General features: G+C 39.7%; 1 protein-coding gene across 1 annotated transcript in view; it reads left to right on the forward strand.

Moving 5' to 3' along the window:
* Window positions 1–27,172, forward strand: part of LOC117517257 (reticulon-4 receptor-like 1) — a 368,475-nt gene that overhangs the window by 98,229 nt on the left and 243,074 nt on the right. The gene's annotated exons all lie outside the window — the stretch shown is intronic.

Below are 27,172 nucleotides of genomic sequence, written 5' to 3' on the forward strand. Positions count from 1 at the left end.
CCATCATCGGACTAATTATGTCCGATGAATTTTTGTCCGATAACTTGTAAACCGATAAAATAAACAAAGCTGAACAGCAACAAGCATTTTTAAAATTAATTCAGCACCCACCTGTTAAAAGTTTTGTAACAGACGCATAGTTATAACCTTTGCAAACAGAAGAGAACTGCTTGTATAAAAAGCATCTTAATCCTCTGCAGACAAAGGAAAACAGCCCCAAAAAGAAAAAAAACCACTTCCTTTAACACCATACCGAATATGCTGGCAATATGACCCAAGTCATCCAGAGGCATACATCTTTAACTTATGGTTCAAATTTTAACCAAAACTAATTTTTGGACAAGTTATTTAAATTACTGTCATTGTCTGAAGTTGTATAAAGAAAAATATCAGATATATGTTTTATTGCATTATGGGTAGGATGATGTAATCTCAGTAGGTCACACAGGAACAATGCATTTCAGACACTCTGTTCAGGCTCCAAGGACAAGAGCATTAAACTCTAGTGCCTAAAACTCTCTTGTATATATTCTCTGCATTTATAGACGTTGATTTTTTAATTGCGTTTGTTAAATTACACGCATTTTAAATGTGAGCAGACAGGGATTATCTAGAATTTGTTTTGAAAGCCTACTGCCATCTAGCATCTACTGGCCAGTAGTGTTAATGGCGTGTCTGGGAACCCAGTAGATGGCACTGTTTCTATTTATTTGACCCCGGTTATGTCAGATATAAGACTTGTTCTCTCTCTGCTCCTTTTCATTCTGGTGATTGTGATGCTTTATTTCTGTTTTTTTTCTGTTTTTTTTCTTTTAAATGAATGAAATAAATATTAAAGAAAGAAAGAAAGAAAGATGATTGTCCAAATCAAATTTTTGCTTTGCAAATGGCTTTTTTTTTTTTTTACAAATGAAATTTAAAAACAAAACAACTTCAAAATAATAATAATAATAACATTATTACAAGACAGTTCTGCAGTGTGAACGGTTGGATGCTGCTTGTAGCTTTCAGCAGCAGGATAACCTCACGACGGCCGACCACAATAATATATCAAGGTTTGATTCTCATTCGACCATACGATCAGCGATCAGGAGGTGGGCGTCAGATGTTGACCGCAGCTTGATACTCCATGAACAGTACACGATGCACGCACGATTAACCTGAAACTTGGTCCAAAAAATCCTGCATGAAAAATCATCTCGCACAGTGTAAAGCACGTTTTACAACATCAAATGAATGTTGTAAAGAGAGAATGTAGAGAGAATGTGCGCAAACATGCGCACATTCTCTCCACATGCAAAAAATTTTGTGATGACACTTCCAGGGGCAACGTAACAATGGCTGTTTTTACAAATAAAAAAATGGAATATTTTACAAAAGCACATTTAAACACCAACACACAACAGATGTCACATTAACGTGTTGGTTACATAATGAATGACTGAACCAATCAGTGTTTAGCAGGCACCTTTACCCAGATCCTTTGCAATCTGTCTCTTTGTTACAAACCCCAGATTAGTGCATTATTCAATATTAAAGGTTATATGTTATATTTTAACTTTGTACAAATGACAGAATTGACATTAATGGAGTTATTTTATCGGTATTAATGTTATTTATAAATTAAAACCATAAGTCAATATGACTTTATTTTTCAAGACCTCCGCATGACCGACCTTTGTAATTGATAGAGAGTTGGCTTTACAGTTGCTTTCAGAATGCCTCTGTGCTGGGAGGGCTGTAATAAACAAGAGCTTCCAGCAGGGGCTGAATATTGAAGAAAAAAGTGTGGTCTCATTGTTTGGGTCTTGGGGTGTCTCTGTGTTCGGAGTGCTGTAGTAAACAAGAGCTTCCAACAGGGTGGACTGTTGAAAGAAAAAAGTGTGGTCTTATTGTTGAGTCTGTTGTTACTTTAATATTATTAGAAGCTATTAAATTTGTTTACTAGTAGTTGTAAATGTGCCAGAGATAATATTGGAATTTATCTGTTATCGGTTATCTGTAACTTCCGATAAATGTTTGGGTGGTTTATTGTTTTATCTTTATCGAAGATAACTTTTCAGTTATCTGATTATCTGTTATCGAAGTTAATTTTTTGGTTATCTGTGCCCACTACCTGGACTGTAACATTAATATTTCCCGCTTCTCTGGTTTCTAAACTAAAGTTAGTCTCTCCTCATGAAATATATCATGATGATAATATCATCTGTTCCATGTGTGTTGTGGGAGTTGTTGCAGTTCTCTGCCGAGGCGGAAAGACGGATCATTCCGCAATCCATAACTTCAAAGCGAATCCCCTTTTTAAATCAAATGACACCTCTTTCCAAACATTGTTAAAACAGACTAACTACAACCGAACAAATCTGTTTTTCCTAAAGTGAGACATCCTTCGTTCCGTCGGGGAGAACTTATCTTGGAGTCAGTCTGAGCACAGCTGCGCTCCAGCGCTCCAGGCATGAGTATTGTAGGGAAGGCCCGGGGCCAAGTAATTGTTTACATTTATTACCCTGAAACACTGTTGCCTGCATTTTGAGGGTAAAATTTAAGTAAAGCCATAGTTTTTTTTTTTAAATCTTTGTTACAGCCTTACTTAAAGCCAAAAGAAAGAGGCTTCAGACCAAAACATGGAAGAGTGTAGAAATGTGTGTCACTGCAACAGGAGCCAATTTACACACTGCAGTTTACTTACAGAAAATCCTTACAAATGTTTTTAACTTCAAGATTAATTTTGATTACAATTTTGAAGTTTAAATAACACCAAAGAAGGCCCTTTATAAGCACAAAAGCAAAAAGCTTTCAGTGAGGTCGAGACCTAAGACGGTCCCCGAACCCCCAGCTTCTTAAGGTGATTTTTCCACGCTGGTTACCTGTTACCAATTATCTTTTGTTCTAGTCATTCATTGCATTATGTGTTTTGCTGTAGGCTTTGGTTTTTGTTCATTCTTTATTTCTGGTCATTCCATAGTTTGCTTTGGTTTCTTATTTTCTATGATGGTTATTACAGTTATACTTCAGCCATGTTCTGTTCTAGTTTTTTTGGTTATCTTTTCTATTATTTTCTGTGTTTGTGATAAGATTTATGCTTCTGACATATTCAGATTTGGTTATAGTCTTAATCCTAGCCTTTTATTATTATTGTGCTCTTTTTAGGTCCGTCACTCTGTTTCTTAGTTTGCCCTTTATTTTGCTCTACGTTTTCTTTATTTCTTCTCTGGGCACATTATACTTTCACCATTAGTTTTCATTCACTGACTCCTCTTGCTTTTGATCTGCTTCATTTTTCACTCGCTCTCTCTCTCTCTTGCCTCTCTTTCCAACTCTTTGCTTCACCAGACCACACCTCCTTCGAGAACCCTCACTTACATGTGCACCTTGTTACATCACCCTGTTATTTAAGCCATCACTTTCCCTCATGCGGGGCCAGCCTCTTTGATCTTCTGTGCCTTCGTTCCAAGCCTTGTTCTCGTCTCGTTTGCCTCACAGTGTTTTTGACCTCGTTCTGTTACCCGGATTTTGCCTTTGCTCAGCCTCTGATATTGTGTCTCTCCATGTCCTTTGACCCCAGCCTGTTTCTGACAACATATTTTTTACCTTGCCCATATCTGTACCTTTGCCCACGCTGCCTGCGTTTCAGTGTACCAGACCCTGGACTGTTTTTTTTTAGTTAAAGCTTATTCTTTACACCCTACGCTTGTCTGAGAGTTTGCACTTTTGTCCACCCACCTTCTGTGCCATGTTCACCACGTATCCTGACAGTAATATGTCATAGATGTGTCTGCCAGGATGGTTTGTGGATGTTGGGTTAATGATGGATTAGAGGATGGTGTGGTTGTCAGTGAGAGAGGCATTGTTTCTGTGCAGAACAATTGAGATTTTGTATGAATTTTAGCTGTTAATGAAGACAACACTGGAGAAGATGGTCAAGCGAACTAATCAGTGAATGGCGTTTGTGACAGTGAAATTGTTTCTGCACAAATTTACTGCTTCAGAGAATAAACCATTATTTTCTAATTGTTACCTCAGCCATCGAGTCTCTTAGCAGGAGTACACAAAAATGAACTGATTTTCTTCAAACTTGGTCAGAGGGTGGGGTGTGAACCAAAGAAGAAACCATTGGGGAGGATTCAATTAAGAGGGTGGATCCAGGATTTTCTTTTTCTGTTTTGCATTTGTGAATTTCTCATGAGATCATGTAGATATCAGTACTCATCATGTATTAATTTTATATGTATATGTATAGCGCATCTTCAACTTTTTCCACATTATGTTCTAGCCTTTTTTCCCCAAATGAATGAAATTAGTTTTTTCTAAATTCTATACACAATATCCCATAATGACAATATGAAAAAGGTTTTTTTAAAGATTTTTTGCAAATAAAAAAAAAATCACGTCTACATAAGTATTCATAGCCTATGCCATACATACTACAACTTAATGTAGTTAGTTTCTACAGCTTAATTGAGTCCACCTGCGTTAAATTCAGTTGATTGGACATAATTTGGAAAGACACTCACCTGTCTACATATAAGGTCCCACAGTTGACGGTGCATATCAGAGCACAAACCAAGCATGAAGTCAAAGGAATTGTCTGTAGAAATCCAAGACAGGATTGTCTCAAGGCACAAATATGGGGAAGGGTACAGAAACATTTCTGTTGCTTTGAAGGTCCCAATGAGCACATTGGCCTCCATCAATTGTAACGGAAGAAGATTGGATCCACCAGGACTCCTTCTAGAGTTGGCTACCCATCTGAACTGAGAAGTCAGGGGAGAAGGGCCTTAGTCAGGGAGGTGACTAAGAACCTGATGGTCACTCTGTCAGAGCTCCAGATTTCCTCTATGGTAGAGGAGAACCTTCCAGAACACTGAACAAATCCACCAATCGTAGAGTGGCCAAATGAAAGCCACTCCTTAGTAAAAGGCACATGGTAACCCACCTGGAGTTTGCCAAAAAGCACCTGAAGGACTCTGACGTGAGAAACAAAATTCTCTGGTCTGATGATACAAAGATTGAACTATTTGGCGTGAATGCCAGGCATCATGTTTGGAGGAACCAGGCATCATCCTTACAGTGAAGCATGGTGGTGGCAACATCATGCTGTGGAGATGTTTTTCAGTGGCAGGAACTGGGAGACTAGTCAGGATTGAGGGAAATATGAATTCAGCAATGTACAACGACATCCTGGATGAAAACCTGCACCGGAGCACTCTTGACCTCAGACTTGGGTGACAGTTCACAACGACCCTAACCACACAGCCAAGCTATCAAGGAGTGGCTTCATAGCAACTCTGTGAATATCCTTGAGTGGTCCAGAGCCCAGACTTGAATCCAATTGAACATCTCTACAGAGATCTGAAATGGCTGTGCACCAACGCTTCCCTCCAATCTGATGGAGCTTGAGAGGTGCTGTAAAGGGAATGGACAAACTGCCCAAAGATAGATGAACCACACTTGTGTTCAAGAAGACTTGAGGCAGTAATTGCTGCCAAAGATGCATCAGCAAAGTATTGAGCAAAGGGTGTGATACTTATCTACAAGGCTTTTCTTAGCTTTTCATTTTTAATAAATTTGCAAATTTAAAAAAAAATCATGTCATTATGGGGTGTTGTGAGTAGAATTTGAGGGAAAAAATTTATTTCATAGATTTTGGAATAAGGCTGTAACATTACAAAATGTGGAAAATGTGAAGCGCTGTGATTACTTTCCGTGTGTGTGTGTGTGTGTGTGTGTGTGTGTGCGTGTGTGTGTCACAGCTGCAGCACACATCCCATGTTTTGACGGACACGCGTGTGTGTGTGCTTGTGTGGAAATACATAAAAACGGACCGTCAGTCTTTGGACATGCAGCAGGCGATCTGAATATCACGTTTGACAGGACACGTGTGTCAGGCCGTGAGGGCTGTGAGCGGCGTGCCGCAGGATCAGGACAAGCCAACAGTATTATAAATACTGTACTTTCAGTCATGTATCAGCAGAAATACGCCGTACCAAACGCCGTTTGGTCAGTTATCACAGCGCTTATTTTGTTTTTTTAGAAAATAGGTTTATCTGCTTGTTGATTTTAACCATTTCATGCTCCTGTTACAAGACAGTGAGTGTAGCACAGTGGTAAAGTTTCTGTCTGGTAATCCGAGCGTAAAGGTTCAAATCCCGTGAGTGGCCAGGGTTATTTAACTGCAGGGTTCTGTATTGTATCATATTTTTATCAACCCAGTGATATTCACTAATTTTACAACTAATTTTTATTTTATGTTCCTCCAAATCAGCGGCACAATGTGCACCTTATCCCATGGAACACTGTGTTGCTGCTCGAAAGACACGTCGCGTGGATGAACCGTCGCACCAGCATTGTGCACGCCTGCCTGTCGGCGCGATGTTTCGTGGTTCGCTCATATGAGCTCTACCGCCGTGAGTCGCCCTGCGTTGTACGTATTCGCACTATGTGTGAAGGGGCCCTTAGTGCTGCTCAATTCAGGGCTGGCAGGCAACACTTTAATAATAGTGCTTGCCTAGACAAAGGATTGAACCTATGACCCTCCAGTTACAATGCCACTTTGCTAAACCTTTGGCCATCACATACCACTAAACTCATTCTGTTAGCTGTTGCTTTCTCTTCAACATATTTTATATGAATTACATGTGATATTGTTATGCAACTCCCCCCATTGTGAGCTTTCTTTTATGTGGTAATCATCCAAATGGTGGACTACAGCTGGATATTAAAGCCTTCATTTGTGTCAAGTTCATAACTGCACTGTACATTTGTTTTTGATTCATGGAAACGTTATTACAGGTTTATTATCAGGAGTCTGGACCAGAGTTTTTGCCTTGGATTTGCAGTATGTGTCGCAAGAGGCATTAGATGAAGTGAGTTTTAAAATAAAAATGTCAAGACGGTAGTGACTGTTGATGGAGCTGTTGTACAGGTGAGTGGGAATTTTGTGTAAATGGTATTTTAGGGAGATTTGTCCCTGCAGCATCTGAGGCAGGGTACCATTCATGGTAAAAGGTCTGTTAGAAGGTGATTATGACACAGAGACCAACATGTATTACAGCAGCGAGAAAGTGGAAGGGTTAAGTCATCTACAGTGCACCTTCACAACTCCCTCTCCCCCTTTAACCAAGACGGCTTTAATCTTCTTAAGCTGTCAACGTGACGTAAAACTGATGCACAAGTGAGCACTGCGGAGGAAAAACTTCAGCCAAGTCGACAACAGCTTGGGAATAACAGTGAGTTTAGCACAGCTCAGTGACCTCATAACTGAGTTGTAGCACCATCATCTCAGCACAATTCAATTGCCACTTTGAAAAAAGGTGCTTACCTCAGGCGTTTCTGTTAACTCTTGAGACAGTCCACCTCCGATACTCCGCATGCTGTGTGACCTCCCTGTGAACCACGCAGAGGGTGAGCCTATAAACCATGACTCCTGAGGTCGATTTTCCAAATGTGCAATTAAACAGATGGCACCACTGGCTGGTGAACTCATGTCAACACAACCCAACATGTTTATACAAATGATTTTTTTTAAAGGTGTGCGTCCAGAAGAAGCGTGAACCAAGTGCGATATTACAGGGTATGTGCAAAAAGCCTGGGAATGGAAAAAAAAAAAATCTATGTGGGCACTAAAGGAAACACTTATGGTCAAGTTGCATAACATGACAGATTTTTTTTTTTTACACCTTTGCCTGTGTGTGTTAGCTGGTGTTATAGTAATGCATTACAAATAATCACAACACGAAAGGCTCAGCTCCTATATAACACAGTAAGTCCCAAATAGCCTGTATAATGTGTGTTGCTGTTGTTCTAATCGGTATCACCAGTATGGACTACAACTCTGTGTATAACAGCAAACCAGTATGAATCAGAAATCAATTTCAAGTAATAGTTACAGCTACATCAATACACGGCTCTCTGAATCGATCCAGATGTACTATGAACTGCTAAATGAATTTAGTAAGTCCCTTCAGCTGCTCCCTTGTTTTTGCACTCGGGGTCGCCACAGCAAATCCAAGGTGAATCTGCATGTTGACTTGGCACAGGTTTTACGCCGGATGCCCTTCCTGACGCAACTCCACATTACATGGAGAAATGTGGTAGGGGTGGGATTTGAACCCAGAACCTTCTGCTGCTAAACTGCTAAATGAATTTAATGTTATAAATCAGCTAAGTTAAGCTGCTTTTACTTCTGCATTTTCAAACTCTTGTAGAAGTTCAACAGTTGGCACCAGGCTCAAGACTGGACACAAGAATTTAACCTTGTGAGATAAAAACAAAATCAGCATGTCTAATTGTGTTTTGGCATGATAACGGATAAATGTACTTGTTTGAACTTGGAAAACGGTCCCTGGTTTGTCATGATATATGTATGTACTTTTGGCACTGCTTTAGTTTCTCATGGAAAGTGTCTACATTATTAAATGACTGTGTTGAATTGCATCATGTTGCACCAAAACTGATTGTTCCATATTAAAAAGTATCACCCATGAATCATAACGTAGCCCATGTATCTAGATGCACACCATATCATTTTATAAGGGAGAGATGCACACCCTGACTGCAATGTGTAAATTCAAATAAATGATGTATATTCTGTGGGGTGTTGCAGTTTGTATGTAATGTGTAAAAAAAAAAAGAAAAAAGTCAAAGCTTTACCATGACATTTCTTTTTCCGAAATCCTCAATATAAGCAAATAGACTTACTTGTAACTATGCAAATTTGAAGAAATTCTTTCCTTGCATGGTGCCCGCACTTGTTCAAGCTCATACTGATCACCATTTTCTGCAAATGGATTTTACCAAACCCATTACTTATTTTATATTTTAAGAAAACATTTTTTTTTAAATAAATGTACATGGCAAATCAAACAAATTGCAGGTTTCTTTAAGTTAGTTTGCAGTGCGACACCTGATTTAAAGCTTCCCTGACAGACATTTCACCGGGCACACAAATCACAGCACTTTCCTCGGCTTCCTCCTTGGTTTTTCAAAGAGACAATGGCATGTTTTCATTACTATACTTCAGAAAAGTTCCTTAACTTCTGACAAGCCATCTGTTTACACTGTACTACAGTGCATAGTACTCTGGATGGCATGTAACAAAAATAAGGAGGAACATTGTAGCATTTTTGCAAAAGAAAAGCTTTACACAATCTTGTGCTATTTGAATTCATCAAACATTTTGTACTGAATGAAATGTTAGACATTTTTTGCAGTTAATACAGGTCCAAATTGGAGAATGAACTTTTTAAGGGGAATATTTATAAATGAATGGGGGTATTTGGATGTGTTCCAGTTACCATCCAATGTCAGAAACCCAACCAACCCGCAGCACAAAAACTGTGAGCATTTGGAATACAAATTAAGTAAAATTTGTCTCTTGACTTACACAGCCAGTACACAAAGAATGGGGCACTGGTGGCCTTAAACTGTGAACCTTCTGTTTTGGAAGCAAGCACACTAACCACCACTGTGCTTTCTTTTGCATATAAATGATTTGACCTGTATAAATGAGTATTGGTTGCATGCATGTTAAGTAATTGGTTGTAATGCTGTTATCTCAAGTTTAATTTACTGAAATATCTTACATATTAGAGAAACCTTTTCTGTCTGATTTGCTATTTTAAATGGTTATTACAAAGTATTGCAAACCAACTGCAGCAGCAGCAGCAACAATAATAACAAGAACAAAGCCATGAATTATGTCACACTTAATAATTTGGAAAATCTGCACAAATTGAGCTAGCTTTTGCTGGAATAATGACAAAATATCTTTGTGAGGGCCTGTGGGGACTGTATTATGATTACTACGATGCTACTGCCCTAGTAAGGATCTGGCGGCTCCACTGCAGCACAGCTGTCATGAAGATGGGCCGCCTGCCCAACTCCACCAGCTGTGCCAACCCAACCATCACTTAATCACCCTGCGAGGGAAGGCGGGAGGGAACGGTAGGATGAGGTATGAGATGACAGAAAGAACGTGTAGGTGGTGAGGGTGTTAGTTTGTAGGGTCACTACAAAGAGGGGGAAAACTGCATTTGGGCATAATTAACTGTTGCACACTCATGACAGACATAGTGAAGGAGCAATGAGTGTTTAGTATACAATTAATGAACCTCATGAATATTTCATGAGGTGAAAGATGGAAAATTCCATCTTTCACCTCATGAAATATTCATACCATTGAATGAATGAAAAAACATTATTTGTTTTATATAGCGCCGAAAAATGTGATATTTTATTCATTTATAAAGAAAAGGGACTTACATTTTGGTGTGCGTCACTGGTCCTTTGACATCAAGAGATTCCAAACACTCCAACATGAATTATAAATAGCAGTCCAATTCAATCCAGAATTGTTCTCCGTTAACTTGCAAAAACAGTCAGATAGTTCAAAAACAGTCCTAACGATGTGGTCCGTAGCTGATGCCTTGCATTGATTACTTTGTGCTCTTCTGCTTTTCTCAGTCCAGCCAAAATTCACAACAGCTCTTCATCCGACAGCGGATCTGCTTTAGCTAGATGTCTCAGCGAATATTGCAAATGCAGGGGTGCTAGTCATCCATTTTATGACAGTTTCCCATCAAAGTCAAAATTAATATTGTGTTTTTTCATTTTTTTTTTCTTAACAAAACAAGTGAAAACCAAAGAATTGTGAGTGGACATTGCTCAATACTATAAGCGCCATTTCCTGAATGAAACCAAAACAGACAAACTAGTTACATGAGCTGTGACTGGTCAGAAATCGAAGCGACTCAGCTCTAAGGAAGCAGCTGGACACTTGTGGTTTGAGACATCAGCATCCCGCGCTGAGTGCTTTTCACTACAGAATTTTGAATTTATTTTCTCCATTGTAATCAAAAGTAAGAACACTATAAATAATATAATGAATAAGACGTCGTTTCATAATGAAAATAGAATAGAGCCGGTAAAAAAACAAACCCTTTGTGGTCAACATGTGCGGTAAAGCTGATCACATTTTGGTGGACTGCGTTAAGCCAGCCCACCTGGATCTGGACAGACCCACGAGGCTTGCCCATCCTCCACGGGGAGACCTCGCATTTTATTACCAGGAGCTTTATGCCACAGTGCGTCCGACGCTCCAGTGTGGAGGCGTGCGGCTCCTTTTATACCAATCATGACACTCACCTGTTTCCAATTAGGTGTTCTTTGAGCGTTTCTGTGTAGGCTCTCAGTTGTCCAGGTGGTTTCCATAGTAGAGAAGCTTGAATCTTCGACTGGACTGGGTTGCTTGATGTGAGGACATTTCGCTTCAAATCACAGAAGCTTCCTCAGCTAAAATTCTTGCTCTGGTAATCTGACTTCTGTCTTGACTCTTGTAGAGAAGAAGGCTTTCTTCTCTACAAGAGTAGAGTAAATAGTAGAGCAATAGTAGAGTAGAGCAAAAATTGTTCATCCCACAATGAAATTATGTTTTGCACCAAATGCAAATGTGAGACCAGCTGGAGTACATGGACAGTGATGTGAGTGAGCGGATGCACGAATGTGAAGGAGAAGAGGGATAGATGGAAAGAGTCACTCCTACAGATGTGTAAGAATGGATATACAAGAAGAAGAAAGAGGTGTAAGGCACAATAAACTGACTGGAAAGCCTAGACAGAAGATGGAAGGGTAGAAAGGGAGTGCCAGGTGGAGATTGATGGCAGCGTAAGTGAAAGCAGGAGAGGATGAAAGGTAGTGGAGTTCTTGAAAGAACCATGGGAGCTAACGTGAAGGAAAAGGGCCTACCGTGTGAAATGATGAAAAGGAGAGAGGGTATTGTGTGAAAGAGATAGAGAGGGAAGGTGGTGAAGATAATGTCAAAGATGTTTTAGGTCGATTACTCAGCCACCGATCAATACTTCTGCAGTCGGTCTTGTAAGAGCAAAATGTAGTACAGTATTTGTCAGACACGAGCTGCAAGTTTGCAACCTTCTATTACCTGCTGAGGTATGAACCTGAGCTGCTCAGATTACATTTGCATCTCTTAATGAACTGAAGAAATGCAAAGCAAACAAACTTTGAGTTACAATTTTGACCCTTTCAATTTGTCACTGTTATCCCTTTAATTGTCAACTCAACCATTTTGTAGTGCATATTGATAGTTGTAGTTTGTAGTGCATATTGATATTTACTACATTTTGGGAGAAGGTATAGAGTCCCTCGAAGCAGACTGAATAGACTCAAAAATTCATTCGTCCCCATGTCCATCAAATTGCTAAACAATAATGTCTAAAACTGGAATTGTGCAATACTTATGGTGTTTCTCCTGACTTCCTGTCATGTTAATTTGTTATGGATGTGGTTGTGTTTTTACTTATCTGTTTGTTTTCCTTTTGTAAAGGCACTTAGCATGAGTCCAAGACAAATTTCCCTGAGGGGACAATAAAGTGTATTGTATCGTATCGTATTTTATTGAAAAATGTGAAGAAGTTAAAGGGATATAGTGCATCTGTTTACATATCTGGGCTCTTATGGCTTTGCCTTTCTTTCTTTCTTTCTTTCTTTCTTTCTTTCTCTAAATACAACCCCTGGCAATAATTATGGAATCACCGGCCTCGGAGGATGTTCATTCAGTTGTTTAATTTTGTAGAAAAAAAGCAGATCACAGACATGACACAAAACTAATGTCATTTCAAATGGCAACTTTCTGGCTTTAAGAAACATTATAAGAAATCAGGAAAAAAATTGTGGCAGTCAGTAACAGTTACTTTTTAGACCAAGCAGAGGAAAAAATTATGGACTCACTCAATTCTGAGGAATAAATTTTGTAATCACCCTGTAAATTTTCATCCCCAAAACTAACACCTGCATCAAATCAGATCTGCTCGCTAGTCTGCATCTAAAAAGGAGTGATCACACCTTGGAGAGCTGTTGCACCAAGTGGACTGACATGAATCATGGCTCCAACACGAGAGATGTCAATTGAAACAAAGGAGAGGATTGTCAAACTCTTAAAAGAGGGTAAATCATCACGCAATGTTGCAAAAGATGTTGGTTGTTCACAGTCAGCTGTGTCTAAACTCTGGACCAAATACAAACAACATGGGAAGGTTGTTAAAGGCAAACATACTGGTAGACCAAGGAAGACATCAAAGCGTCAAGACAGAAAACTTAAAGCAGTATGTCTCAAAAATCGAAAATGCACAACAAAACAAATGAGGAACGAATGGGAGGAAACTGGACTCAACGTCTGTGACCGAACTGTAAGAAACTGCCTAAAGGAAATGGGATTTACATACAGAAAAGCTAACGAAAGCCATCATTAACACCTAAACAGAAAAAACAAGGTTACAATGGGCTAAGAAAAAGCAATCGTGGACTGTGGATGACTGGATGAAAGTCATATTCAGTGATGAATCTCGAATCTGCATTGGGCAATGTGATGATGCTGGAACTTTTGTTTCGTGCCGTTCCAATGAGATATATAAAAATGACTGCCTGAAGAGAACATGTAAATTCCTACAGTCATTTATGATATGGGGCTGCATGTCAGGTAAAGGCACTGGGGAGATGGCTGTCATTACATTATCAATAAATGCACAAGTTTACGTTGATATTTTGGACACTTTTCTTATCCCATCAATTGAAAGGATGTTTGGGGATGATGAAATCATTTTTCAAGATGATAATGCATCTTGCCATAGAGCAAAAACTGTGAAAACATTCCTTGCAAAAAGACACATAGGGTCAATGTCATGGCCTGCAAATAGTCTGGATCTTAATCCAATTGAAAATCTTTGGTGGAAGTTGAAGAAAATGGTCCATGACAAGGCTCCAACCTGCAAAGATGATCTGGCAACAGCAATCAGAGAAAGTTGGAGCCAGATTGATGAAGAGTACTGTTTGTCACTCATTAAGTCCATGCCTCAGAGACTGCAAGCTGTTATAAAAGCCAGAGGTGGTGCAACAAAATACTAGTGATGTGTTGGAGCGTTCTTTTGTTTTTCATGATTCCATCATTTTTTCCTCAGAATTGAGTGATTCCATATTTTTTTTCCCTCTGCTTGGTCTAAAAAAGTAACCGTTACTGACTGCCACAATTTTTTTTCCTGATTTCTTATAGTGTTTCTTAAAGCCAGAAAGTTGCCATTTGAAATGACTTTAGTTTTGTGTCATGTCTGTGATCTGCTTTTTTTCTACAAAATTAAACAACTGAATGACCATTCTCCGAGGCCGGCGATTCCATAATTTTTGCCAGGGTTTGTATGGGTGACTAACGGTCTGACAGGCAATGAGTCTTAAAGCAAATCATCCCTCCCCTGGGCAGATTTGCACTGTACCTTTTCAGATTTAGGGAACCATGAACAGTACATTTGTCTATATTCTAAGGAAGGACAGGTTATGTTTTGTCTTCATGCTGTCAGTAGAGGCCAAAGGGATGATCACTGCAGAGGCTGTTCATGAGATAAACTTCGGAAAGAGAAAAAAAAACAAAACAGTATACAGAGCAGGGCAAAATGTAGGCACATTAAATATGAATAAGTTTTAAAATGAATGACAAGCTTCTCAGTATGTAATAGTAGTAGTACGCATATGCATTTCTCCCTCATAAATTGATATGATGTGTATCTGATTTGATTCTTGAACAATACTTTTAATTATGGAAAAAGTTGATGCAGTTTGGTTTACCAGTTGCACAATGGGTATCTCATTCAACATTAACTGCAAACATTAAGTGTTTTTGTTTTAAACTATGCCATATATAAATCCACCATGCCTGTAAGACAGCTAGTCTGCAATGATTACTTAAGAGCTCTCAACCAATCGATGCCTGATGCCTGATCCCCACCTCCAGGTATGGATGTAGGCCCTTGTTTGAAAGGCAAGGGATAGAGGGGCTGGATGATTGAGATTATGGCCATATACTATATGACCAATACTCAAACTAGCTTACGGTGTACAGTAGGCAAAAAGTAGCATGTCACAATCTGATTATTCATTCATTTTGAAGTGTGCTCCAATGATCTACCTCCATAGTGTGCAAATCGATGATACGACACTATACCATGAGACAGCTGCAGCCTATTATCCCAATAAGAGAATCTCCTGAGAAAATTCAAAGTTGATGGACATATATGAAAATGGTAGTGGCACCAAAGGGGCAGTGGCTTGCACAAATATACATCTGGAACTTTTTTTTTAGTCTGTTTCTTAAAAAAATTGAATTTTTATGGGATATGTTCCTCCGTAATTAATAATTACCATTTTGAAATTGAAAAACGTTTCTTACATCAGAAAACTTTTATGTTCTTCTCTAAATTAACATCTTGTCTGTTGTTGTTGCTTCAAATGATACAATGATTTCTTGATTGACATAATGTACCTTGAACATTTCTTTTCGACTTATAAAATGGCATGAAAAGTCATGTGTACATTTTTGAGTAGATTCATTCATATACATAGGAATATTATAAACACAACAGCAAATTACATTGCAATTACTGCAGTATGTCTGTTAAAGATTAAAGTATACATATTTGCTGCAGTCACACAGCTAACGCATGATGGTTCGTAATCATGTGATGAAAGTTCAAGATGAAATAGATTTTTTTTAGTAATTTCAACATTTAATGTGTTGGCCTGATGAGGCCGCGTGCTTTGACTCTGCGCCCCCTCAATGCTGTGGGCTCAGTGGGGCTCATTGACGATGGGTCGCTGTAGCAGTCTGACCTCCATCACAAACTAAACTGGTTCTTCTGCTTTTGCTTCTTTTATTTTCTGTTTGTTCTTTTTCTTCTATACATCACATGCAGACTAAGTGCTTACTTTTTTTCTCTCTCTCTCTCGCTCTCTTTTTTTGTGATCACACGCCTCTTCACAAACACGTCAACTTTTGGACTTGTTCAACATCCATCCCAGAAACATGGTGACAGAAAGCTCTGCTCCTTTTGCGTGTTCAGAGACAGCATTTGGCAAAATACCGCGTTTGTCACATCCAATGTGAAAGGCCCTTAAGTCAGTTGATTTGTTCAGGGGTCCGTGTATCGATGTAGTCGTATTTATGACTTTCAAACAGATTTTTTGAGTGGTATTAGTTAACTGTTACAGCCCTGCTAATAAGCAAATATAAATAAGTAAAATGTGTCACCACTTTTCACCTTTCAACTAACCAGCATTTCTCAACATTGTACCCAGTGAGTCAAAACAAGATTCTTGAGAATTGTTGGTGCCTCAGAATGCAAAAGATGGACAACCATGCCCTACTTTTTCTGGGTCAGGCTCTAAACTTCTCAGTCACTCCTCGTAACTTGGTAATTAATACGTTTCTTTATGTAAAATCCAAATTATTTTTTGTTGGATGCTAAATGCTTAAATATTTTAGATTTGATGTTCTGTTGACCCACTGTGGGAAAAAAATAGACACTACATTTGAATGAAAATTCTATCTTGCCTGGAAAATTTGCACCGTATTGTATACTTAGCTTGTTATTAATGTAGTTTGAGTGAAATGAGTCTTTGCTTAACATAATCCATCAGCAGTCATTGATCTGTGCTGTTGGCTACAAATTCATACCGATCAGACACAGCAGCACTCCCATTTATTGATTACAAACTTGTAAATACTAATTGGTATGGTCATTTCAGAAAACATGCTGTACTGCTGCAGATTCTGCATTTATTTACAGTAGTGTTCAGAATAATAGTAGTGTTATGTGACTAAAAAGATTAATCCAGATTTTGAGTATATTTCTTATTGTTACATGGGAAATAAGGTACCAGTAGATTCAGTAGATTATCACAAATCCAACAAGACCAAGCATTCATGATATGCACACTCTTAAGGCTATGAAATTGGGCTATTAGTAAAAAAAAAAAGTAGAAAAGGGGGTGTTCACAATAATAGTAGCATCTGCTGTTGACACTACAAACTCAAAACTATTATGTTCAAACTGCTTTTTTAGCAATTTTATGAATCACTAAACTAGTATTTAGTTGTATAACCACAGTTTTTCATGATTTCTTCACATCTGCGAGGCATTAATTTTGTTGGTTTGGAACCAAGATTTTGCTCGTTTACTAGTGTGCTTGGGGTCATTGTCTTGTTGAAATGACCATTTCAAGGGTATGTCCTCTTCAGCATAAGGCAACATGACCTCTTCAAGTATTCTGACATATCCAAACTGATCCATGAAACCTGGTATGCAATATATAGGCCCAACACCATAGTAGGAGAGACATGCCCATACATCTACTGAATCTTCTGGTACCTTGTTAGTCACATAGCACTACTATTATTCTGATCACTACTGTATATAAGGCATTACCTGGCTGTACTAATTTTTTTTGCAAATAATGCAGATCAAAATCTACACAAGCTGCTTTTAATATCAGAAAACAGAGGTCTAATCAGTTTTAATCACTAAAGAGAATCGCAAGAGCCAAAAGCAGGTGTTTGTATAGTGAAACAGAAGATGTGAACAAGTCAAATGGCAAATTGTTTAACAGAGAATGAGATGAAACTTGTGGGAAGTCTTCTTACGTGGTTTGTGTGCTTTCATTATACGGCAGAGTTTCTGGAAATTTAATGAATTGTTTACAGATAACAAAATCAGCCAAAAATGAAGCATGAAGTCCACCAGCCATGACTTGGTCAAGATTACATGATAGCTGATGTTCTTCCTCTTGTCCATGTATCATTTGATGTGCTTTCCTCTGTGTAGTCAAGGCTGCAGTGTGATACTGTCATGCTGTACTTTCACTGTGATGATTTTTGCTGATGTCTGTTGGAGAGTAGTTGAATACAGAAAATCACAACAAAAGATGCAAATTAGTGACAGTTTTTCAGTTGTAATCTCTGGTACTGCCGAGACATTAGCTCCTGTCCCTTGAATGTGGGGAATGTCACACAGTAAGATACTACCCTCAGGTCTACCTGAGGTCATACACTGTTGTAGTGACTGCATCACAGTGAGTGTGGTGACTACATGATGGGCGACGCACTTTTTGAACTAAATGGCCAACAGACATTTGTGCCGGTTCAGCTTATTAATAACCCCATTAACATATGACACGATGTATGTTTAAATACCAACCCCCTGTTGTCACTTTTTCTATCTGTTTTCATATACTAGCTAGGGGTGATACAACTAACTTGTTTATTCAGTAGTACTGAGGCAAGACACACAGAATTCTTCATGCATTTCATACAGTTGCACATCTTTGTACAACTTAGATATAAAAGTCGAACATAAAATGATATTCCATAGTGGTGCTCTGATTGATCGGCCACTGGTCATAATTGGCCAATTTCCATGAAAAAGTATGTGATCGGCATCTGCCGATCAATGCGTTTCATTGCTGAGCACAAAAACCAATCTCCTGTACCTCACACTTATCAGCCTGTAGAGACCCTCTGTGTCCCAAACAGTTGGTGGCAGTAATTCACCGTGTTGGTTTGCAAACCAGAAATAAACTCGAAAGAAGAACAAGGACCTGTGTGTAGTGTTGCGCAGGTGTGCGGCGTCAAACCCCAACAAACATGTCTGCCCTGTGGAATTTTTATATGGTTTGTGAGAGTGATGTAAAGTTTGCATTCTCGTGGGGGAAGTGCAGTAAAAATGCTTCAATACAACTAATTTAATCAGACAGAAAAGAACAAATACTTGAGGATCATGACAGAGATTGAAAAGACAGCCAGAGCAGCAATGGTCAGACAGCAGTTAACGCAGCCCACACTTAACAACACTAAGCGTGACAATCAGAAAGCTAAACAAATAACTTGAAAAATAGTTGAAATCATCAGGTTAGATGACCAGTCTTTCTCATTGGTGGAAGACACCGGGTTCTGCTACCTGCTCTCTCACTTGGAGCCCTGCTACATGATACCAGGATATAAACAAAAAGTAAAAGTAAGTCCCTTCGGCTGCTCCCTTGTTTGCACTCGGGGTCGCCACAGCAAATCCAAGGTGGATCTGCATGTTGAATTGGCAGAGGTTTTACGCTGAATGTCCTTCCTGACGCAACTCCACATTACATGGAGAAATGTGGCAGGGGTGGGATTTGAACCCGGAACCTTCTGCACTGAAACCAAGGGCATTAACCACTTGGCCACCACCCCTGCTTATATAAAGAAAGAAAGGTAAACGCTTATTTTTATTTGACAATGCACAACAGAGTTTGCCCATGCGCAAAACACGAAGCCCTGCTCTCAGGTATTTTTGATTTAGTAACTTATGATAGTTTATTTGAATGCAATCTGCATTTGACTTTGAATATATCCCTTTTTACTTAACATTATTGTGATTTATGTGATGTTGTGAGATGTATTACCTATTATTTATTTGACTTTCTGCACCTTTTGAGAGCCCTAATTTTATCAATCTGTTAAAGATTGTGTTACTGATAGCAGGTAAATTTAGGTGTTTTTCAGTTGTCCTTTTGAGTGTATAGTTGCTGCATTGTGCCTGCATTGGTTTTGTAATTTTCCTTGAAGAATTAGGTAAAAATGTGTTTTTGTCTAAATTATGGTGATTTATGTAGTCGGTAGCACTCATCATAACTAAATCAAAAAATTTACAGCCAATCCATGTGATCGTGTCAGTGATCGGTATCAGTAATTGGTATCTGTGATTGGTACTCAAAGCTGATCGATATTGGCAGCATAAAATTTGATCAGAACATCCCTAATATTCCATAATATGTCCCAATTCAAGAAATAAGTGCCAAATTCATATTTTCCATTCAAATAATGTTAATAATTTTAAACGAATGTTATGGGGTATAGTACCTGCACACAACTCTGACAGTTGGAAATCCCTTGTCATGACAAATAGCCTCAACAAAAAATAACTAACTAATAAAAAATAAATTACTAGAGTGGCAGTAATATGGAGTGCCAGGCTGCCTGCTTACCTATCAGGATGTGTTCTGGTCTGGTTGTGCTGCCTGTTCTTACCTGCCCCATCTCATCCCATCTTTCTCCTCTGCTAGTCTGACATACCTAACACAGTCCTTTTGGCAACATATCAAGACAGCTACAGCTTTCTCAAATGCCATTTTGCTGGGATTTCCCCAGACACTTTCACCAAAGAGGTTTTTCGTGTAGCCACATGTGGATGTGTGCTGTTTGTTGTTTGGATGCTTGTTTGTTGTTACTGTAATAATAGGAAGCACAGTTCAGTGACAGAAGAACAGGATTAAACTGTAGCCATATTACACATGTCCACACGAAGCCCCCTGTGGTGTCAGAGCATAGTCTTTAGCTATCTTCACAACATGACAGTCTGAACAAGAAGGTGATGGATGAAAACTACATTCAGTCACAATGGCATGCCCTCAAAAAGATACAAGACTCACCCCAAGTATGTGAGATCACCTCCAAGACAGGAGTCACAATACAGTTACAATAGAGGGTGACATGGGTCCCTTTCAGTTTTGACTGCCAGAGTGTGCTGCACTTTACAGGACATGGTGAACCAGTTACACGATGGTGCTGTTATTCAACAATGACTGCAATTGTTTGACGTGTTTTTGTTTTAAACCATGCCATAGAAAAAGTCCACCATGGCTGTACAACAACTGGTTTGCAATGATACCTTAAGAGCTCTCTACCACTTGAGGTAAGATCCTTGGTTTTCACCTTCAGGTGTGGATCTAGGCCTTTGTTTTAATGGGCAGGGTTAGAGAGAGGGGCTGGTTGATCAAGACTATGGCAGTATTTGACCATACCCCTGAGCAAGCACATTGGTAACAGTAGAAAAGCAAAACTCCCTCAGGCATTTTTTTTTTACTGTCATAAAAAACCTCAAGCAGACCAAAAAATTGTCAAACATGCAAAAGAGAGCAGATGACGCTAAGCATCCAGTTACTCAAAGTCCAGTGTTCATATTAACCAAGTGCACAAACAGTCCAACAGTAATAATACAGTAACATGCTTTTGGAGGGCGGTATGCATTTTCAGAGGCCCGACGTTCACGCCCAGTCGCCCAAAATGACTGTCATTGCGGGCGACTGAGCGTGAACGTCGGGCCTCTGAAAATGCATACCGCATGACAACAGCATGTTATTTGCATTATTATCACTTTTTACTGAGATACACAACACATAACTCGTACATAAAAAGTTGGCTCACTTTTGTCGTGTCGGCTGGCGTGTGCGCTGCTCTCCAAATTCGGCAGTGCGTCCTTATCAAGCTGGCTGCTTTAGCTGCTGTTCATTGTCGGAATATCCATGAGAAAATCATCCAGAATATCCATATTGGGACCAAAACACACTTCTCGCTTTTTGATCTTTACCTCTGCGGACAGTTTTTTTTTCCCCACTCTGCGGACAGTTCTTGGGTTGCGTGCTATGACGTCATTTGTTTACGCACAGCGGGTGGGTATAGCCAGATAGTGTCAATGTAAATCTACGATACCGGCCTAGCAACGGCGCGGTAAAGTGATAATAATGAACATTATCCCGTGAAGTGGAACACAGTTGTTTTCATCAGTTAACAGTTCTGATTCTTGGCACATCAACAGTATTGTATACTGTCTTTATCCCAAGTGACAAGTTATTCCATAAACAGGTGAATGGTAAGAAAAAGCCCTGGCTCACAGTCTTTTTCTTTACCTTTTACACATACAACAGTCTTGCACAGAGCACGGGCTGGCACATAAGGTTTTACTAGATCTACTAGGAAGGAGGATGCTCATCCATTTAAAATGTTATGTTAATAATTAAACCTTAAAATCAAGTCTCACATGAATAGGGATCAAATGAAGTGAAGCCAAAACCAGGGTAATGTTGTTAAACATCCTGATCCTAGTTAGAACCCCAGCAGCAGCATTGTGATCCAGATGAAGACCTCTAATATTAGTGTGAGAAAAGCCAGAAAGCAAAGCATGACAGTAATCTCTTCTACATAGATTAAACAAATGCATGTGCCAAAGTCTCTGCATCAGCTATGGGCATCATAGGATGAATCTTTGCAGTATTATGCAAATGAAAGCAATCTTTGTAATCTCTTTAATATGTAGATCAAATGACAGTGTCAGATCAAAGATGACACCCAGATTTTTTATTTTATCAGGATGATTTATAGGGTTGGGTATCGAGAACCGGTTCTTTTCGAGTATCGTTAAGAAATTAATTGATCCACCGACATCAGTAGCCTTTTTGCTTAATGATTCCCTTATTGGTACTTCAAAGCAGCCATTGTTTTTGAGTGTGTTTGTTGGGAAAATGATCATTCCTCTACATTGATTGCAGACCCTGCAGCGGCTCTGTAATAAACCGTTTCTGCAGCGCGACTCCAGTTTGAAGCATGAATCAATGAAGCAATGCTTCGATCCGCTGGCTCGTTGGTTCTTTGAGTCATTGCTCTTCAGAAGCGGTAAGTCTGCTTCTTAACCTTTTTTCTAAACCTGTGAGACACATTGAAGTGGACACGGTTCGAAAAATTAAGCTGGTTTTCAGTGAAAATTTTACGTCGCGCAGCGCTCTCAGGCGTCGTCGTCAGCCTGTTTCAAGCTGAAAACCTCCACATTTCAGGCTCTATTGATCCAGGACGTCGTGAGAGAACAGAGAAGTTTCAGAAGAAGTCGGTTTCAGCATTTTATCCGGATATTCCACTGTTAAAGGAGATTTTTTTTAATGAAAGACGTGCGGACGGGTCCGCGCATCGGGACGCAGCCGGCGCGTGTGCGGCGCCACAGGAAAAACACCTCCGTGTTGATAACCATTTGTAAAATCCAGGTGGCTTTTGATGGCTTTCAGTGGAGTGAGTATATGAGAAATTGTTTAACAGCTGGACATGTTCCAACTTGTCCTTAAGGCTTCCAACAGAGGTGTTTTTCCTGTGGCGGAGTGTTGCGGCGGCTGCAAGCCGACGCTGCAATCTGTCCGCACGTCTTTCATTAAAAAAAATCTCCTTTAACAGTGGAATATCCAGATAAAATGCTGAAACCGACTTCTTCTGAAACTTCTCTGTTCTCTCACGACGTCCTGGATCAATAGAACCTGAAATGTGGAGGTTTTCAGCTTGAAACAGGCTGACGACGGCGCCTGAGAGCGCTGCGCGACGTCTCGCACCGTGGGAAGTCCTTAAAGCGACAGTATCACCTCAAAATCTCTCATCAGCCGTTAAAATTTTCACTGAAAACCAGCTTAATTTTTCGAACCGTGTCCACTTCGATGTGTCTCACAGGTTGAGAAAAAATTTTGATCAAACAAAGCGCCAGTCTCTCAGCAACTTCTCAGACAAAGGAATTCCGACGAGGGGCTGGACGACTCCTCCCACAAGGAGTGCTCACAGGCGAATGACGTCACCGACAGGCGTGGAAAAACTCACGCATGCGCACGAGGGTTCAAGCATGTCTGATGTAAAAACATATGAATGAAATCCATATAGTTTTTTAAAAAAATAAAAAGGACCTATACTTTATTGACAGACCTCGTATATTCTCTTTATCATGGGAAATTTTGTGGTTCGCACCTGTGATTTTGGGGGAGTTTTATGGGCTGACCAACGATGGGCAGCTTCAATTCAAATGTAAAGCTCTCTAATGTTCTACTGCCTGTGTGTAAGGTGAGTGAGTGTTGTGTATGTGTGTACAGTGTGGCTGTGTTTGGCTGTTGTGACCCATTTTTATGAACTGTGCTTTTTATTTAAAGACATTTTATACTGACACCTTATCGTTTATCAGTCATGCTTTTATATGAGCCAGTTCATGCTGTTACCATCCACACGGACATACATATTTCATTGAATGCTTGAAAATCTATTAATTAATTTTAGATGAGAAAGTTGTGCTGTGCTTTGTTTTTCTTTTTGTGTAGGAAAACCAGTCAGGCCAGTGGAACTTATGGTGGCTTAGGACTGCACAAAACAAACACAAAATTACAACCCCAATTCCAATGAAGTTGGGACGTTGTGTAAAATGTAAATAAAAACAGAATACAATGATTTGCAAATCCTCTTCAACCTATATTCAATTGAACACACCACAAAGACAAGATATTTAATGTTCAAACTGATAAACTTTATTGTTTTGTGCAAATATTTGCTCATTTTGAAATAGATGCCTGCAACACGTTTCAAAAAAGTGGGGACAGTGGTATATTTACCACTGTGTTACATCACCTTTCCTTCTAACAACACTCAATAAGCGTTTGGGAACTGAGGACACTAATTGTTGAAGCTTTGTAGGTGGAATTCTTTCCCATTCTTGCTTGATGTACGACTTCAGTTGTTCAACAGTCCCAGGTCTCCGTTGTCATATTTTGTGCTTCATAATGCATCACACATTTTCAATGGGCACCAGGTCTGGACTGTAGGCAGGCCAGTCTAGTACCTGCACTCTTTTACTACGAAGCCACGCTGTTTTAACACGTGCAGAATGTGGCTTGGCATTGTCTTGCTGAAATAAGCAGGGATGCCCCTGAAAAAGATGTTGCTTGGATGGCAGCATGTGTTGTTCCAAATCCTGGATGTACATTGATGGTGCCGTCACAGATGTGTAAGTTGCCCATGCCATGGGTACTAACACACCCCCATACCATCACAGATGCTGGCTTTTGAACTTTGCTCTGGTCACAATCTGGATGGGCTTTTACCTCTTTTGTCCAGAGGACACAACGTCTATGATTTCCAAAAACAATTTGAAATGTGGACCTATCAGACCACAGCACACTTTTCCACTTTGCGTCTGTCCATTTCAAATGAGCTTGGGCCCAGAGAAGGAGGCAGCATTTCTAGATGTTGTTGATGTATGGCTTTTGCTTTGCATGGTAGAGTTTTAACTTGCACTTGTAGATGTAGCGACGAACTGTGTTAACTGACAGTGGTCTTCTGACATGTTCCTGAGCCCACGCTGTAAGATCCTTTACACAATGATGTTGGTTTTTAATGCAGTGCCGCCGGAGGGATCGAAGGTCATGGGTATTCAATGTTGATTTTCGGCCTTGCCGCTTTCGTGAAGAAAGCTCTCCAGATTCTCTGAATCTTCTGATTATATTATGGACTGTAGATGATGGAATCCCTAAATTCCTTGCAAATGAATGTTGAGAAACATTTTTCTTAAACTGTTGGACTACTTTTTCACGCAGTTGTTCACAAAGTGGTGATCCTCACCCCATTTTTGCTTGTGAATGGCTGAGACTTTTGGGGATGCTCCTTTTATACCCCATCATGACACTCACCTGTTTCCAATTAGGTGTTCTTTGAGCATTCATCAACTTTCCCAGTCTTTTGTTGCCCCGTCCCAACTTTTTTGAAATGTGTTGCAGGCATCCATTTCAAAAATAGTAAATATTTGCACAAAAACTATAAAGTCTATCAGTTTGAACATTAAATATGTTGTCTTTGTGGTGTATTCAACCAAATATAGGTTGAAGAGGATTTGCATATCATTGTATTCTGGTTTTATTTACATTTTAAACAACATCCCAACTTCATTGGAATTGGGGTTGTAAATCTGGTGGGTCTCTGAGAAAAACAATAGAGCACTGAAGCAAAAATAATGATTAATGAGTTAATTGGCCAGACAACAGTTCCGGGTCACAAACTAATGAATCATGGAACTGATGTGTTGGTGGATGATAACTACAGCGGGGTGTGGATATTACTCGGGGTTGGGTCTGTACTAGATGTAGGAATCATATTTATGAGTCGGTCAGAGAGTGCGGTGAACTGTGCACATAGTTGCGATACCTGATCTGGTAGATGTTGTTTGCCGTCACGGAATTCCTGGATCTGTTCATTGTGTTGACCAAGTAAGTTGACCTGAGAGGAGAGCGCATGGTGGATCAAGCCTGCCCCAGCTGAGTCTATGTTGGCCAAAGAATTCTCTTGTGGTGGTACCAGGAACTAAAAGCAGACTCAAGATGCTGCAAGGCAGGTGTTAAAGAAAAACGGTTTGCTATAATACTGCTGGACAACCAAATATTGATACACCGAATGACGGAGACCGAGAGGCAGAGATACTGGAGGACAGGCTGCAGGTGTGGGGAAAACCATGCGGACCAGTGGAACTGGTGGTTGCTGAGGACTGCACAAAACCAAAATTAGAATTCATTCCAAAGGCTAAGAAAAAACGACAGGCCAAGAATTCCTTCAAAAAGACAAGGAATAAAACTGGGCCTCCAGTTTTATCACTTCAAGAAACAGAATTATCTGGCGACGTCCTTCTGTTCAGTCAAGGCTTAAGCATGAGTCGCTAATTTGATGTAGGTGTGCCACAGCCACAGGTGCTGGTGGTGATCAGCTCCACTGGCAGGGAGACACAGGACGGGGCGGAGAAAAATAAAACAGGAGCCAGACCAATTCCCCAGACCACAACATACTGTCATTGTCATATCTGTGCCCTTGGTAAACAGCCAATACTATGATGTTTAGGGGAACAGCATCATTTTGTTTGGATGAATTATCAGCCTGAGCACTCAGGCGTTTGTTTTTATATCCTGACACAGATATTATTACCAGATGACGTAGACATTGTTACGTGTGATACAAAAGTGTTAAACACATTTATGAAACATGTTCTCAGAGTCTGTTTTAATTATGAGATGGTCACTCTGCGATAAGCTTCTTATCAACATCAAATTATTCCAAATAAGCCACCAGTGTCAAAGCCACAAGCACACATGGCACACCATATGTGCATGTACTTCACTGAGCCATTCAGCTGCAATCACATTCAAACTCAACGTTAGACGTATCCTCACAGTGTACATCTGAGCACGTTCATGTTGAGTCTCAGAAAATGGGAGGCAAGAAGATGTGTTTGCCTATTTCATGATATACTGTAAATCAAGCAACTCAACTATTGGCAATTCAGTTTTTGTCACGAATGCCAGTGGCTTTCAAAGATCATTCGCGGAAATCAGACTGACATCACGATGCACATCATGATGCAGCAAGATGTGCATTGTGATGTCTTCACATCTCTGAGAACTTGGCTTTTGAGATTAAGAAATGACTGGGAAGACCTTATGGAGTCATGGCGTGGCTGGTCAGAGTTGTTTGGTGATGTTGATACCTTTGGAAGAGAATGAAAACCAAAGTCTTTATGGACCTGGTGCTTCCTGTCTTACTGCGTGGTTGTAAGACTTTGATGCTAACCATTGAGCTAAGGCAATGCATGGATGTCTTTGGTACTGTTTGAACCCGGACCACCTTTTCCACCACCCAGTGGACAGACATTACATGAAATTTTTCCTGTCCCATGTGATAACTTTTTACAAGACCTCT

This window comes from Thalassophryne amazonica, chromosome 9 (genome assembly GCF_902500255.1).
Source record: "Thalassophryne amazonica chromosome 9, fThaAma1.1, whole genome shotgun sequence".
Taxonomy (NCBI): domain Eukaryota; kingdom Metazoa; phylum Chordata; class Actinopteri; order Batrachoidiformes; family Batrachoididae; genus Thalassophryne; species Thalassophryne amazonica.